Source organism: Protomyctophum bolini (genome assembly GCF_963924005.1).
Source record: "Protomyctophum bolini genome assembly, chromosome: 6".
NCBI classification, from domain to species: Eukaryota; Metazoa; Chordata; class Actinopteri; order Myctophiformes; family Myctophidae; genus Protomyctophum; species Protomyctophum bolini.
The window spans coordinates 24,760,374-24,776,317 of NC_137867.1; the positions used below are offsets into that span (position 1 = coordinate 24,760,374).

Genomic DNA, 15,944 nt, shown 5'->3' on the forward strand with positions numbered 1-15,944 from the left:
GCCGAAGTCCAGACTCATACCGGGGAGGTGGTGTCGGTGAATCCACATGTGTCTGGCCAAAGCCAGGCTAGCAAAACATAATCTTCCATTAAAGATCAAGAACCCCATCAAGGAGGATTTTGGGAAAATGACCCAATAAGATAGATTAAAGCAGTGGTTCCCAACTTCTCAAACTTTTCAGGTCAAAAGTCGGGAAGAGAGATTCGACGTTTGCCCGGGACCCAAACTAGTGAAAATATCAGATTTACAAGTGCACAACGCGTTGCTTTGTGGCACGCCACGTTGCTAACTTGTAGATCGGCTATTTTCAGTTTGAGTGTTGCAAACCAGTCCTATAGTCCGAGCACGGAAATAGCATATTTTCACCACCAAGTATCAATGTTGTTTACTACTTCTTAATTATATATATTTTTATTTTATGGGATTTCTTAGAAAAATGTATACAAACGATATTCTTTTGAAATATGACATATGACAAATTGGGATTTGTTCTATGACCCACAAATGGGTCATGACTCGAGTGACCCACTGTTTGTGAAACAGTGAATTAGAGGCATTATATACACATTTATAGAGGGAGGTAGAGCTTTTACAACTATAGAAGGATACATAAGTGACTTGGGTGGGGTGTGCTGCTGATTGTGCAACAGACAGTGAAGCTTGGCCAGTGGGTGTCATTCTGCCTGACAATGCTCGCCAGGAGGAGGAAGCTTCTGCCATTACTTCACCGTTGGTGGATCTTCACCATTGGTACCGTTTAGAACTTGACCCAAATATCAATATTTGGTATATGACTAGGGGGATGTGTAGTGTTTAACTGAAAACATTTTATATGACTTATTGCAACCGCAAGTCGCATTTACTATGAAAACCCGTCAGTCAGTGAATCCGTCACCCCACGCCTCCATATATGGTCAAGCATCGTGACATCACGTCTACTTGTCTAGTCCGTCTCCATTATGGTCACGCATCGTGACATCACGTCTACTTGTCTAGTCACCCACGTCTCCATTATGGTCACGCATTGTGACATCACGTCTCCATATATGATCACGCATGTCAACCTGACATCATCAAACCCTCTACACTCACGCTATATATGGCCATGAACCCTGCCCAAGGCCATTAACCCTGGCCATACCCGTTTTTCATTGTGCATTTTTTGGTCAAAGTTGATCCCATGCCCAAGCGACAACACTTGCCCAGCAGTCTGCCTGGTCACCCAAGCAGATGCGTGCACACGCCGGTCTCAAGCATCATTAGCTCCTGCTTCTCAACTGTGCCATATTAAGAAGCTCTGTTGTTTCAGCAAGACGCTTCTCGCCCTCAGGCGTCTTACTGGTATATAAAATTTTGTCTATCAAGTATTCACTATTACTAGTAGCATTTACTAGGGGTGGACCGATGCATCGGCCGACAATCTGTAGGGGCCTATGTTTGCCTTGTTAACGGCCATCGGCGCATCGGTAAAAAACTTGACTTTGACCGATGGCAGTAGCCGATGTTCTGCTCTGCAGCCAAATCCGGTAATACACCCTTGTACGTCCAGTGATATTTAGCATATTAACAGCCCAGGCTACCATTTGGAAAAATACGGTATACAAACATCGGCGACTATCGGCCAAGAATTTCCACATCGGTGCACCCCTAGTATTTACTAAACTATTAGTAATATCTGAGCTAGAGGCCATGCTGAAACCGTATATCCTGAAAATACTGGTCTAAAGTAACCAAACACAATTGTCCCTGTAAACTACTAACAATGACTGTCAACTTTAAGAAACTATGATATGTAACTGTATATTTCATGACAAAACCATTTGTGGATAATAACTTCAGAACGTTCCCTATATCAGCAGTGGGTGAGTCTCTGACCCTTCCTTGTTGTTATCTACACATAACAAAGAACGCTGCCACTGAGAAAAAAGCAAGCACAATGAAGTCCTGTGTTCAACTTGGAAGTACAGTGATTTATAAAATACTCAACATTACCTAGCATTATTAAAGCAGTACTGTAGTTCACCCAAAATAATTACTCATTTTCTATCAATTACACTCCCCATGAAGCCTTGCATTCATGATTATTATTATTTATTTATTTTTGTCGCATACCTAGGCCAATAATTTGATGAGTCCCCTACTCCTCCGATGACGTGATGACCACATTATTGGCTCAGGAATGCAACAAAAACTAAAAAGAAACTCCATTAATTTAAGGCTTCATGGGGAGTGTAATTGATACAAAAATAAGTACATTTTGGGGAGATCTACTCCATTAAAGTATTGAATCGAAGTTCACAACATATTTATTCGCCCAGCATATGCATGCAGAAAAGTCATGGAGACTGCTTTGCAAATATAAGGAAATGCCACCACGCTGCGAGTCAGACAGGCACTGGGCAGACACATCCTCGGGGCAAGCAGTGACAGTGGCCACACTAATCTGGGTCATTGGTCACTGGAGCAGCCGTTACTCAGGCAGAAAGGCCTCAAAGAGCCACTGGTCAGATCAATGGAAAGCAAGCCAACAGAGGAGTCCATACACGCCCATTTTCATGGCCAACGGGGATGCCACGTGCCAGGCTTGTTGACGCATGAGGCCATTGGCTGCTTGGTGCTCGCTCACCTAGCAGATCGCTCAGGTGCACTTCACGAGCCTCCAGTGATATTGAACTCTTGTCATTGTAATGGGTCCCGGGACCCAATGGTGATCATTCAAGAGGTGTCCAGGCTGAGCGAGTGAGGGGATCATCATCAGAAGTAAAACTAAACGGTAACACTTGCTGTGCATACCTTACCATCACATGGCTAGAACGTGTTCAAAATAATACATACATTTATATGTTTTCATTATGATCTGCTTATAATTGTACAATTATATTTCTCTGCAAGAACATAATAATATTGTTAAATGGGTCAAGAACAGTCAGGAATTAGGATGTGAACTTTGACCCAAAACATTTTATGGTAAATGGTCCTCATGTCATCATACACACCAAGCTCCTTAGCTGGGAATGATGTTTAAGTAAAACACTTTGAGTTGACCAATGACCACTCAATTTTATTCCACCCCTCAAATCTAATCTGAATGTAAAACATCACAGTTGATTATTGTCTCCACCAGGCCGAAGGCATGGGGAGAGAGTAAGTTTTGAACAGCTAATCTCTGGCACCGTTAACCCGGTCGATTCCAAATTTCCAGAACGGCCTGTTATAGCGCCACCAGGAGGCCGACTTTTGAGAATTTTTTTATTTATATTACTCCTCCAGATTCTGCCCCAAAATCCCACAAATCCTTACACACTATCTCTATAGTCATGTGTTCAAGATGGATTTGTCCGATATTTTATATTCCATCCTAATTGGCTAACATTAGCCTCAAATCATGAACGCAGCGTGCAATTTACGTGAAATATTATTCTAGTTATTAGTGTACAGCATATTGCTTTACTTATTACTTTTTGTTTGGTTATTGCATAGGGAACATTCAGAGTCAGTTATAATAACACCATAACAGTGATTATTATTAGGAATTTAGGATGATCAGATGAGAATTGAAAATGATACACAGTATGAACCTTGCCCCACACAAAAAAACAATTATGAAGTATTATAATACAAGACCGTATATGTCATAATTAATTGCTTCGTAATTTACATAAAGAATATTTATGAGTGCTTGTAACTATAATTATACAGTGTTAGAATTTATAAGCAGATTATAATAATACATTATAGACATGGACTGCATAGCAAGTGTTACCACTATGTTATTATACAACTATATCACTATGCTGGAATTCGGCCGAGTGTTTCGGTGCACTGCCGAGACAAATTGTCCAGCGCCGAGACTAAAGTCGTCAGAAAGATGTAGGCTACCACAATGGCATGAACGTTTGTCCATATAGCACGGCCCCAGTTCATGCACACGTTCAGCCCCCACATGCACCCCCCCAGGCTATGGTTTTTTCCCTGAAGGAAACCCAGCTATGTTTTGAATTATAATGAGGAATTATCAGCAATTTTTGTGATTGCATAGTTAAGTCACGAGGGGTAGAATTCTTCTACGGGTCACTATGACACCCGTGACCGGTAGAAAAGTGCTCCTCCTCGTGCCTCGTCTGTGTATGCACAAAATGTAAATGTCTGCTGCAATTGTTGTTTACAGGGACGTTTCTAAAAAACATTGTTTCAACACAAAAAAAATTGTTCATTTACAAGGTATTAGGATGCGTCCCGTGGATGATGATTTGATCATTTTGAATGCATCCTTTCTTAATAATGTGTCAGAGACAGGCGATGTGCAGCATTTCAACATCACTGAGCCTCAAGACGTTGCTGTTGGCACGCCTGCCATGTTGTCAAGTGATGTAAAAATCATAGTGATATGGCGTGGTTTGTAATTGTGAGTACAGGCTTAACATCCTACTCTGCAATCCACAACTCACTCCATACAGACATTAGATATCTACAGCTCAGCAAAAGTCAGTAAGTTTATTGTTGTGTCTTTCAGTAGTTAGTCTAGCTAAAACTTGAACATACAGGCCAAGATATCTTGTTCCATCATGTCATCTGATATTACCAGGTCACACTTATCTCAGAAGCAGCTATATTATTGCAACCCTGCCCCGTGCCATGTGTGCAATATACATTAAACAATCTCACAACATAATCAATAAGGCTGCCCTGAGGGATTGGGCACAATATGTGAAGTGATAATGGAAGGAGGAATTGAGGTCACACAGGGAGTAAGATCTTGCAGCCTTGACTTAGGCACACAGGGAGTAAGATCTTGCAGCCTTGACTTAGGCACACAGGGAGTAAGCTCTTGCAGCCTTGACTTAGGCACACAGGGAGTAAGATCTTGCAGCCTTTTCTTCTCAACTCTATCATAACTAATCAGGGAGCCTTTTCTTCTCGACTCTAAACATAATTAATCAGGGAGGCAAACGGCTGCCTACTGTTCTATTTAAACCAAGGGGAATTGTTGTGCCTTGACTGAAAAGCAGGAACAGAGCTGTGGGGATGGGGGGGGGGGGGCAAAGGGAGAGAGAGAGATGGCTCATATCTGCCAGCATGCCTTCTTTTATTGCCTCAATTTGCCTGTGCTGTTGAGATGGTGTCTCAACACAACAGTGATGAATCACTGATGGCCCAAAGGCTAGATCAGTCACCCAAGTATCAAGTACTCATACATTAACATTTGGTCATAATGATGATCATTGCTAAAGTACACCAACGTCATAGCTAATACCCAATCTTAAATTGTGTACTGTCACTGAAAGGACGAAATCATTATTTGTACAATCTCTAGGTCAAAATAATTCTTATTGTATAGTAACACTCATCCAGTCCATCCACCTTAAGCACACACGTTATTCACAACCCATGATTCCATGAGTCTGTGAGACATATTACATTAAAATAAAATTGCATTATTTACTACTACTACTATTATAACTTAGCCTATGTTTGTTTGGCTAAAGAAGAAAATAATTTTTTATATAATTTAAGGTCTAGAGTAGACTCTAGAATATAAATCCATACTTATTTAATAATAATAGACAAGAAACACATGTGTAAGTGAAAATATAGCGTATAAAGTGACTCTTAGATATTATAAATGTCCTGGAGAGACATGCATGTATAATCTCAATTTAAGTTCAACTTTTCAACATACAGCCAGTACAGTTCACAAAGTATGTGTATGCTACGGCAATGTATTAGGGCAGGCTATATGAATCTGTGTGTGTTTTACAGCAGTGCATAAAGTAGTCTCACATCTGAGGATTCCAGCACCCTTTTTGGTGACTTGTCTTAAGCAATGGACGGACGTTGTCCCTGCCATACATGGTGACGTTCATGCATTCTAATTAAGCCTTTGGCCATCCCGTTCTGTCAATGGCTATTTGTACTCGAACTGGTTTGTCATTGAGAGGACTGCAACAGAGATACTACTGCCACACCCTGAGAATGAGCCACAGGGCTGACAGTAAAATACAATAGCAATGAGGAAATAGGCCTACATTCACAAACACAAGTAGCGACAACTGACCCAAGTAGCGACAACTGACCTAAGCCAGATTCACATTTGAACACTGGAAAAAGACTGGGAACTAGAAAAGGTGCCCTTTTGGGCACAGGTCTCCATCAGGAGGATAGGAGTGTGTGTGTGTGATGTTTGGCAAAATGTTTAGGAGAAATATAAACGTGTGTGTGTGTGTGTGTGTGTGTGTGTGTGTGTGTGTGTGTGTGTGTCGCGGCTTGGCCTGTTGTAGCGCCACCATGAGGCTGATTTGAAAACGGTCAAGTGGCATTTCTTCCAAAGACTAGTGGGAATATGCATGCACAGTTTCACCACAATCGGAAGCTGCGTTGAGTAGTTGTGGCGATTTGTACAAAACGGGTACAAAGCGGGCTACTCCTGAAAGGTTTAGAAGCCAATCGTAGCCAATGAGGGTGGATTATGAGAAATCAAACAAAGCCGTCTTGATCACATGACTACGGAGAGCATGTGTACCGATTTGCGTGAAATTTGGATAAAATCTGAAGGAGTAATATTAGAAAATGTGTTTTACATATGTCAGCCTCCTGGTGGTGCTATAAAGAGCAGATGTGAAAAATTCCAGGCAAAGGTTTTTCCTTGGCCTCTAGGAAGTTGGCATACAAAGATCTCCACAGATCCGTGCAGTTGGAGGTAAAAACACTTTTCGGCCAGTTATAGCACCACCATGAGACTGAGTTGAAAATGTTCATGTGGCATTTCTTCCTCGGACTAGTGGGAATGTGCGTGCACAATTTCACGGAAACCTCACGATGTGTTCATGATTTGCAGCATTTTGTTTGAAACTGAGCACTCCTGCGAACTTTGGAAGCCAATCTTAGCCAATCAGGATGGAGTCTGAGAAATCTGAAAGACCGGTTTCGTTGAATGGCTCTAGAGAGACTGTGTACCAATTTGCGTGATGTTTGGACAAAATCTGTAGGTGTACGGTCCAAAAACGTCCTCCTGGTGGCGCTGTAACAGGAGTTTTGGAAATGTTGGGGCAGAGGTTCATCATTGGCATCCAGGGAGTGTGTGTGCAAAATTTGGCATCGACCGAGTTAACGGTGCCGGAGATTAGCTGTTCACAGACGGACGGGGACACACACGGACGGAGTGCAAAACATACTCTCTCCCCATGCCTTCGACCTGGTGGAGACAATCAGATCGGGACAATGTCCAGTGGCATGCAGATGTATTCACACATTAATCCATCTACTGCCACCTGGCAACCGAGCCGGTTGTAAAACCAGACGTTTTTATTTCCAGGGAGAGAAAAAAAGTCTGGGTCCGAGTCCACTTCAATACGGCATACAGTAGCGCAAAATTAGATCACTCTCTGCTGATTTTGTCTGCACCTTTGTTAAATTGACGCACACACGCACACGTACACTCCTCTCTCTGTCTGTCCCTCTAATTAATTAGTCTCATGTCGCGCAGCTACGTCTAGATTCTCCCGGTGGATCCTGCCGGGAGCTGCCTATGCCATAGAAAGCATAGGTGGACCCCAGGCTAGTTGTAATGTGACACACTCTGGATTCTCATCCTGTTTGGGCTGCCATCTTAGATGCTAAATAAATAGCGTCAATGCTAGCGAGATAAAATGAAGCCATCCTTGCTCTAGAAAGCGCCAATGTTCCCATCTAGATCACCGGATAATCAGCAAAGACCTCCGAACATCGCACGTTTTATCCAAACCATGGAGAGCTCCGTAGATTTTGAGTTATTCAGCTTTTTAGTCAGCCTGTATAAAGGGAGGTGAACGGCAGTGCAGATGCGCGAACCCGTCTCACTAAAGAAGGAAAGGCCAAGCCAAAAAAAGAAAAAAAAAAGGAATCAGCCATCTGGTTTGATATCAATAATAAAGCTTATCTGACGGAACGTTGCGCCACTAGCAGTTGTCGGTTTGGTTCACCCAAAAAGTAGTTCACCCAAAAAATGGCTCGTTTTCTAGTGATTACACAGTACACACCCCATGCATCCTTGAATTCAAGGAGATTTAATTTGTCGTGAGCCAATAATTTGATAACCGGAGTCTCCTACCGAGTCTCCTACTGACCGATGACCCGGCTTAGGAATGCGACAAAAACTAAAAAATCTCCATGAATTCAAGGCTTCATGGGGTGTAATTGATAGTTATTTTTCTGGGTGAACTATTTCTTTAAAGTAAATACTCATAAGGTGATGGCCGAGGTCTGGGTGGGTACTAGATGCACACATTAGCTACTCCCACATGAATTATATAACAAATGATTTAACTGGTATTCAGTTCTCTCTCTCAGTCTCTCTAAACACACGGGAGGAGGGAGGCTCCACCCTTTAACAATAGAAACGTCATCAATACGTCAGGACAATCACCGCATCCATTCACAGAGGAGAGCGGATATTACCCAGACTTAAATCAAGGCCAGGGTCCTGCCCGCAAAAATTCTGTTGCATGTCCGATCCTACTGATCTGGAATGTTGCATTCATAAAAAACCCAACGTTTGAACGCTGGAAAACTTCCATAATAAAGCGCATGTCTGAAAGTGGCTCTACTGATCAATCTGAAAATCTAGATGAGTAGCTAGTCTTCTGAAGTGCAAAGTGAACATCCAGGTACAGAGATTGCAACTACTAACCTGCCTACAGCATGGATTCAAATACTCATATTACATCCTTGTGTGACTGAATGATATGGGCTTATTCTGGGTATGGGATCCAATCTAAGGTGAACAAAGTCAGTTCAAATTGTCCAAGTGTGTATCTGTTCTGTATACTTATGGGCAATATTTCCAAAATGGGACTAGGCATTATTCAAAAACAGCTATCAAAATGATCAAAAACATTGTCAATAAATATAAAAAGTTTGATACCGCCTAAATCAGAATCTGAAGAGATCATCTAAATGCAAAATAAGCAATGCAGGCTTTTTATATAGAACATACGTAACTACATTTTTACCGTTACTTCTGAGAAAGCTGGTGTTACAATGTGTAGCTCAAAGCATTTTCTTTAGCTAGCTACTTTATCATAATAGGATGAGTTTTCCCACAAATACCAGTCCACCCTGAAGCTGTTGGCAGAGAGTATGACCGTCATGACCAGAAATTAAGACCTCACATTGCAGCAAGCAGAGTGACAATGTGACATGCAGACACTTTGCAGTTAACTTTGGGGACATTTGCCACATCCTTGTGATTTCTCATTTTTGTGTAGCACAGTTATTGTAATATTCAACTAGGAGGACCAGGCCTGTAAAGGAGATCAGATTGACAGATTCAGTGACGCAAATAGCCTGCATCCTTATACTCACTAAATTGAGAAAGGACGCAATCAAGTCACCATCCAAGGATGGTGACTTGATGCAATACTAGTAGGACTCAATACTCATACAATGTCCCTGGCACCCATCTAAAACACCACCCCTGGGTCTCGGGATTGAAAGCATATTTACATCACTGCAGATTTCTATTAAACACATGGGGAGCAGAAAGCTAGTTGTTACACACAGCACTAAATATTTTACTACATAGACATTAGACCACAGTCTGCTGCCCATAGTCTCCCATGGTTCTCACCCCCAATGCTGTCGCATCACTGCTCTACATACACTGGCAGCCTTTCGCCTTTTGTCACCAAGAACGCATGAGACGCCACCTAAATCCCCTTCCTGTATCCAAGTCCATGGACCACCATTGTGATCAGATTCCAGCTACATTCCAGCACTTTTAGCAACAATGAGTTAAGGTGCTGCTTTTTCACTTCTCTGTGCCCCAGAGCAACCATGTGGTCCATGCACTACTACCCTGTCATTGTGAAATACAACGGAAAGTATAGGAAACACATTGTAGTATGCAACAGAATGTATAATTTGGATGGGTGTCCCATGGAATTCTTCCAATACTTCATGGGATAAATAGCCACGAGCTACCTCATTATTAATCTCTCCACAACAGACAGAACCATCTGCTATATCTGAGCCAGGGAGAGATACCAACATTGACTAAAATCTCAATAGCTGCAAGTGTCAAATGATGAGATTGCACTTTCCAATATCGATAACAGGAACATTTAAAACACAAAGCTTAAAGCTCAAAGATCAGATGTTGACTGTCTCTCAAAAGGGAGGCTGCCATCTAAACTGGTTCTTATCCAATAATCCAACTTAATTCCAAGTTTTGAAAGAGACTAGGCTTCTTGGGAAATCCTATAAAGCTTCTTAAACTTTTTAGAAGTGCTAATTTTTCACATATTTAAAGTGAAATTGAAAGTGGGGGATCACTCACATCACAAATCTAATGATAATTCAACATCGCAACAGGAATGGAACTAAAGTAATAATAATAATAATAGCCTGACTAATAACATTAGTCAGCTAGAGTGCTAAAGACTTTAACTATCACTGTCAAAAATACTGTACTTCCATATATGACAGGCTGAGCCTGCTCTGTCCTCTTCCTGTTCAGCCAGTTTCCCCTCCCCCAATGAATAGTCCTCCCGGCCACTGCCCCATTTCACCAGATGTTGTCATGTGGGTGTAAGAATGAATGGAAGAATTACTATTAGCCTGTGCAATCTGCTGGACGTTTTGTGTTACAAAGCATTATAACGCTCTGAAAGCAGGATGGGGAAAATAGAGAAAGGTACTTGAATTCCTTCTGAATAAATAATAATAATCCTCATTACCAATGCTTAACTAATTGTCTTTAAAAAGAAATGTCTATAGGGGGATCAAAAACGTATTACACAGACATTGGACAACAATCACAACTTTTATTAGCCATAACTGAAAGTGTAAGGTACGGTAAACGGTATGAAGGGTGAGGCCAGTGTCTCGCAACAATCACAGTACTCTATGTGCTGCTGTGCTGATGTTGAGATTTATTTGAATTGAACTTACCATGTTTGTTCTGTAATGTGTGTGTGTGTGTGTGTGTGTGTGTGTGTGTGTGTGTGTGTGTGTGTGTGTGTGCGTGCGTGCGTGCGTGCGTGCGTGCGTGCGTGCGTGTGTGTGTGTGTGTGTGTGTACATGTGTTCCACAGTAACATTGACTGTTGGGGAGTGATGACTTATGAGTGTGATTAACCTTTGCATGTACTGCAGATTTCCACACTCACTAGGCGGGTACAAATGTCACACACTACTGTTCTGTGCAGATATCTTCCCACCTGCCCTCCTCACATATTATCAGAAAAGAAATTATTATTATTACATTTGTAAAATCAAACAAAAACTGTCTTTACATTCTGAAATATTTCAAGAATAGTCCTACTGAGAGTTAGTACTGATAACATCTGCTCTCTCACACAGACAGGACCTGACACAAACCGAGGAATGTCAAACATGTGAACAGAATGAGGTCTGGTAAAACATGAAATCTATTCTATGAAGTGCAAAATGCAATTATTCCATTCCCTGATCAGCCAAGCTTCCTAAAAGCAACGATTTTCAGTGACATGAACACTGAATTAAGAGAACTACAGCAACAACAAAAACAAGTAAAGACCCAGCAACTTCTTGAAAATGTCACACAAGTCTTGTATGGCTATGGTCAGACACAGAAGGCTACATGGGGGTCAGCATACATGTAGCTGCTTGCCGTGGAAGTGAAAGTCAGACTTCTAAACAATTTAATCTTAAAAGGACACTTCTCTCGTCTCCACGGCACATCACTGTGCCTTGTTCTGCTGGTTAAATAAAAAATGAAGTCTGCTCCTGAGTCCTAACCAACACTTCCTCACATCTCGTGCTTAATTTCCCTGTTTCCTGACCCACTTCCTCACTTCCTCTCTCAGAACAGACAGGGGACTTCTAAAGACCTTGTGCATTGCAACATAAAAGGGCCCTCAGAGGTTGATGTGCTTAAAGTGGACACTGGACATGACATAAACCCCTTCAGTCTATCAGCCAGCCTTCACCTGCTCTACATCTCCACAAGAATTACAACACAAATCAACCAAGGAACTCCCAAAACCCCCAAGCCAAAATATGCAAGTACATTGAGTAAGATAGTTGTACAGAGTAGTAGTTTTAGTAGGGGGGCCCAGACAGGAGTCAACCCACAGAGCCTAGTCCGTCCATGTGCCAGTTCCTCTCACACCCAGTTCCGGCAGAGTAGTTCCGGAGCATCGGATTGTGTGGCCCCGTCTTTCCCTAATGGGACTGATCGAGGGTAGCTACCAAGCCCCCAGGGAGGCTCTCCAATGTTGAAGCACTCGGCCCTACTGGTTAGAGCGGGGACTGCAGGCGGACCCGTGGATTTATGACTGGCTGGGAAGTAAAGGTAGTTGCACACTGAACGCGTTTTTAGGGAAACCAATGGAGAAACGCTGCTAAAAACCCGAAAAATGTGCTCGGTGTGTGGGGACCTTAGAGTATATATGAATAGAGACGGCACCCGGATGAAACCCTGAGGAGAAATGGACATAGTGGCCGAATTTGTATTGCAGCGTGGGCCCAAACACATGAATATGCTGGTCCGTTGACTATCATTGTGCACGTTCACGATGACACGTGAACGCTGTTTCATACGTGAAGTCGTGAACGCGTGCAATGATAGTCAACGGCAGCGCGTTCATGTGTTTGGGGCAAATCCATCCCAGAATGCACTCTGTTCCTACCCGGAAGGAGGAGTGAAATCGCCTCATGCTCTTTAGAGCAACTTAATGCAAGTGGATGGGAGGAGAACTTGGGTGCCGTCTCTATTCATAATATACTCTAAGGTGGGGACCTTAAATGGGGACTTGATCCCCCCCAGCTGGGTCACCTGAGTGAGGGGTAAGATGTTGAGAGACCTGAAACCCTGATGACCTTAAGATACATCACTGACAATACGTCCCAAATGCATCCATGCAATGTATTTTTGTTTTTTTAACTGACCATCTTGATTGGCAACCAGGTGCAATAAAATAAAATAAATGTTTGACAGATTTGAGAAATTGACTTGTTCAATAGGCTATTCCCTAGATGCACTTGCACGGTGCACCCTATAACAGATACATTAAGCTAACTGTTGTGGTATAGGGAGAGCTCTCATCCATTCCTTTACACATGTTCTTATCCAGTTTGTCCATCTCATGGTTCGGTAGAAATCTCTATCTAAAGCGGCACTCCTACAGCGGTATGATTTCAAGTTTCAACATAATGAATGAAACTAAGCTCTATATAAATTATAAGTACACGAGCACAGTTGAGTATAATACTTTCTGTATTCACTAAGCAACCCATCACGACGAGATTCTAGGTTATTGTTGTGACTATAGTGCATACTTTCTCACTAACACTTTTCCACGTGTTATGGCTAAACAAGCGGAATGTGAAAGACCATGACAGATACACAGGAACCATGCATGATGGCCCCAGTTGCAAGCATGTCTGTCAGTCCACACTCCACATCATTCCTCCTAGTCCTCAGTCACCCCGACCATGACCCCATAGGCCATAGTATGTCATTTCATTAGTAGGTAAAAGCAATATTATATTGTAGAGCTAATCTTAAAGCTGTGTATATTTTAAGCACACTTTCCAGCCAGCATTGTACGGCCAGCCTGGCCAGTACCCAGTAGTATGTATTATGTTTATAGCACGTTCTCGTGTCGTGGAGCCCACTATTCATTGCTGGAGGGGTTCACATTAATAGATCCCATTGCCACGGGCCTGGGTGCGGTTGCACTGCCTACACCTCCTGTCCTGTATCCCCGCCTCTATGGATCTATCGTTGATAAGTTATGCTTCCGTAAGCGTTAGCTACCCCACCCCACCCTGCACGAGCGACTCACTGGACACATAATGTAGAAGACTACCAAGGAAAACTTACTAACAACACAAGACGACACAGGTCAAAACACTGTCTGATTACTCTTGCTTTAGAAAGATGGATGAGCATTCTAGATGTGTAGGCTACCTAACCGTCGGCTAACGCTAGCTGCAAACCCAATTCACATTCTATGGACCAGTCCAGTTCGTTTAGCTAGCGCATGCACTTTCCTGTCTTGATGGCCACAGCAGATAAGCTCGCGGCAAAAACACCAATTCGGAAAGAAAGAAACCCCCCGCCAAATTAAGATAACATATGATTGAAACTTACCTTCCCGGGTGAAAATAAAAATATTCCTGAAAGACGAATGATCTAAAGAGAGAGCACAGCCCAACGTTTATCCAATTCCACCCTGCTGGAGCGCCGCTGCTGACAATTCGCTTGTGTGTCTCTCTTTCCTCACTGTCTGTCACTGCGCGGTGCAGTTTGCAACGCCCTCCCGTTAATCCCGCCTCTGTTCTGGCCACGGTGAGCAGCAGCCACGGCCACCAATCAACGAACAACAAACCACATGCTTCTAGGGCTGCCTACCGCTGTCTACCCGTTGGACCGCTGCATCTTTCAGGTACCATGATGAGGTGAGCCCAGAGGAGTCCGCTGTCGTTACGTACAACGTTAGATTAGACCTGTGTCTCACTGTGAGACACAGGTCTAAATCTAACGTTGTACGTAACGTGTGTGTGTGTGTGTGTGTGTGTGTGTGTGTGTGTGTGTGCGCGCGCGCGTGTGTGTCTCTCTCTCCATCTCTCTCTCCCTCTCCCTGTGTGTGTGTGTGTGTGTGTGTGTGTGCGTGCGTGCGTGCGTGCGTGCGTGCGTGCGTGCGTGCGTGCGTGCGTGCGTGTGAAGAATAATAGTTCACTTCACACTTATTAATAATGCATTTCAATTCAGTCTAAGAACAAAATGTACCACTTATTTATTATTTACAACACCACAAGATGGCACTATTTCAAATTTGGTGGAACTGTATTGCACCATGCAAAAAAGATAAAGGTGGTGGATTGTGGAATCCTCAGGTCCTGACGTCCTGTTGTCTAGAAAGGAAGGCTAACTTCACTGGATCGCATTGCATTTTAATGATCATGGATGATTGACTAATGACAAAAAAACTCCCATATCTGTAGGGTTGGGTGAAGTACAACAATGTGCACACTGCACAGCAGCGAGATTTGTGAGCTGCTGTGACAGGAGAAGGATGTCAAATGGAATACAAGCACCTTAAGGAATTCAAACCATTGTGTGTACACTGTTCATCAAAAGTATAAAGCTAACGTCTCCTATATGGATGTATATTGTATAACTATCTCTAACAGAAAATGCACAATCTTTTTATAGTTTCACAAGACGGTTTAAAGTGTTAATGTAACACAGCTCTCTTTACACCTTTATTTAATTCCTATTTATATCCAATATTTATTTGTAAATACAAATGTTTTATTTTGATTGTCTTGTTCCACTTCTGCTTTGGCAATGTAAACATACTTTTTCTCATGCCAATAAAGCTCCTTTGAATTGAATTGAAAAAGTTATTAAACAATTCACCTTCTGCCTTGTTATTTGCAGTGCATTCAACATGCACCTTCTTACTTGACACTGTAATGAGGTTAGTAGACTATTTTAATTCCCTTACCTTTTCTCACAGATGGCTTTCTCTCAAGATCCTTTTCTGGGGATTTATGAGGCACGTCAAAAGTTGCCATCATCTCTGCAATCTTCACAGAGTGGCCTTGCTCTGAAATCCCATCGTGTTTGACCTCGATTGGCTTCGGCCTATCCTGCTGCTGCAGTTTTTCAAGAAGTAGAACGTTCTCCTTTATGAGATCAGAGAGAGGTCTAGACTTGTGAGAGTGTGGAGATTTGTCTCTCAGTTTAGGACCTTCACCTTTCTCCTTGTCAGATTGTTGATCAGGCTGCACTGCCATTTTATTCTCTGTCACATGTTGAGGCAAACTAGCATCTGCCACCAATGAAGTACTGCCACTGTCTTCAGTGTCTTGAATGGTGACCTTTATCTTGTTTATCTTCTCCCCAGACTGAGCATTCAGGGTCTCTGAGATATGTAATCTGTCATTACATGATAGAGTGGGGGGTATTTCAGTAAT

At 42.5% G+C, this 15,944-nt stretch overlaps 1 protein-coding gene across 1 annotated transcript in view; it reads right to left on the bottom strand.

Annotated features, from left to right (window-relative positions):
- Positions 1 to 14,247, bottom strand: part of coro1ca (coronin, actin binding protein, 1Ca) — a 47,576-nt gene extending 33,329 nt beyond the window's left edge. The window contains exon 1 of the mRNA XM_080766828.1: positions 14,113 to 14,247. The gene's annotated coding sequence lies outside the window, so the exon portion shown is untranslated. The remainder of the gene's footprint in view (positions 1 to 14,112) is intronic.
- Between the last annotated feature and the right edge of the window lie 1,697 nt (positions 14,248 to 15,944).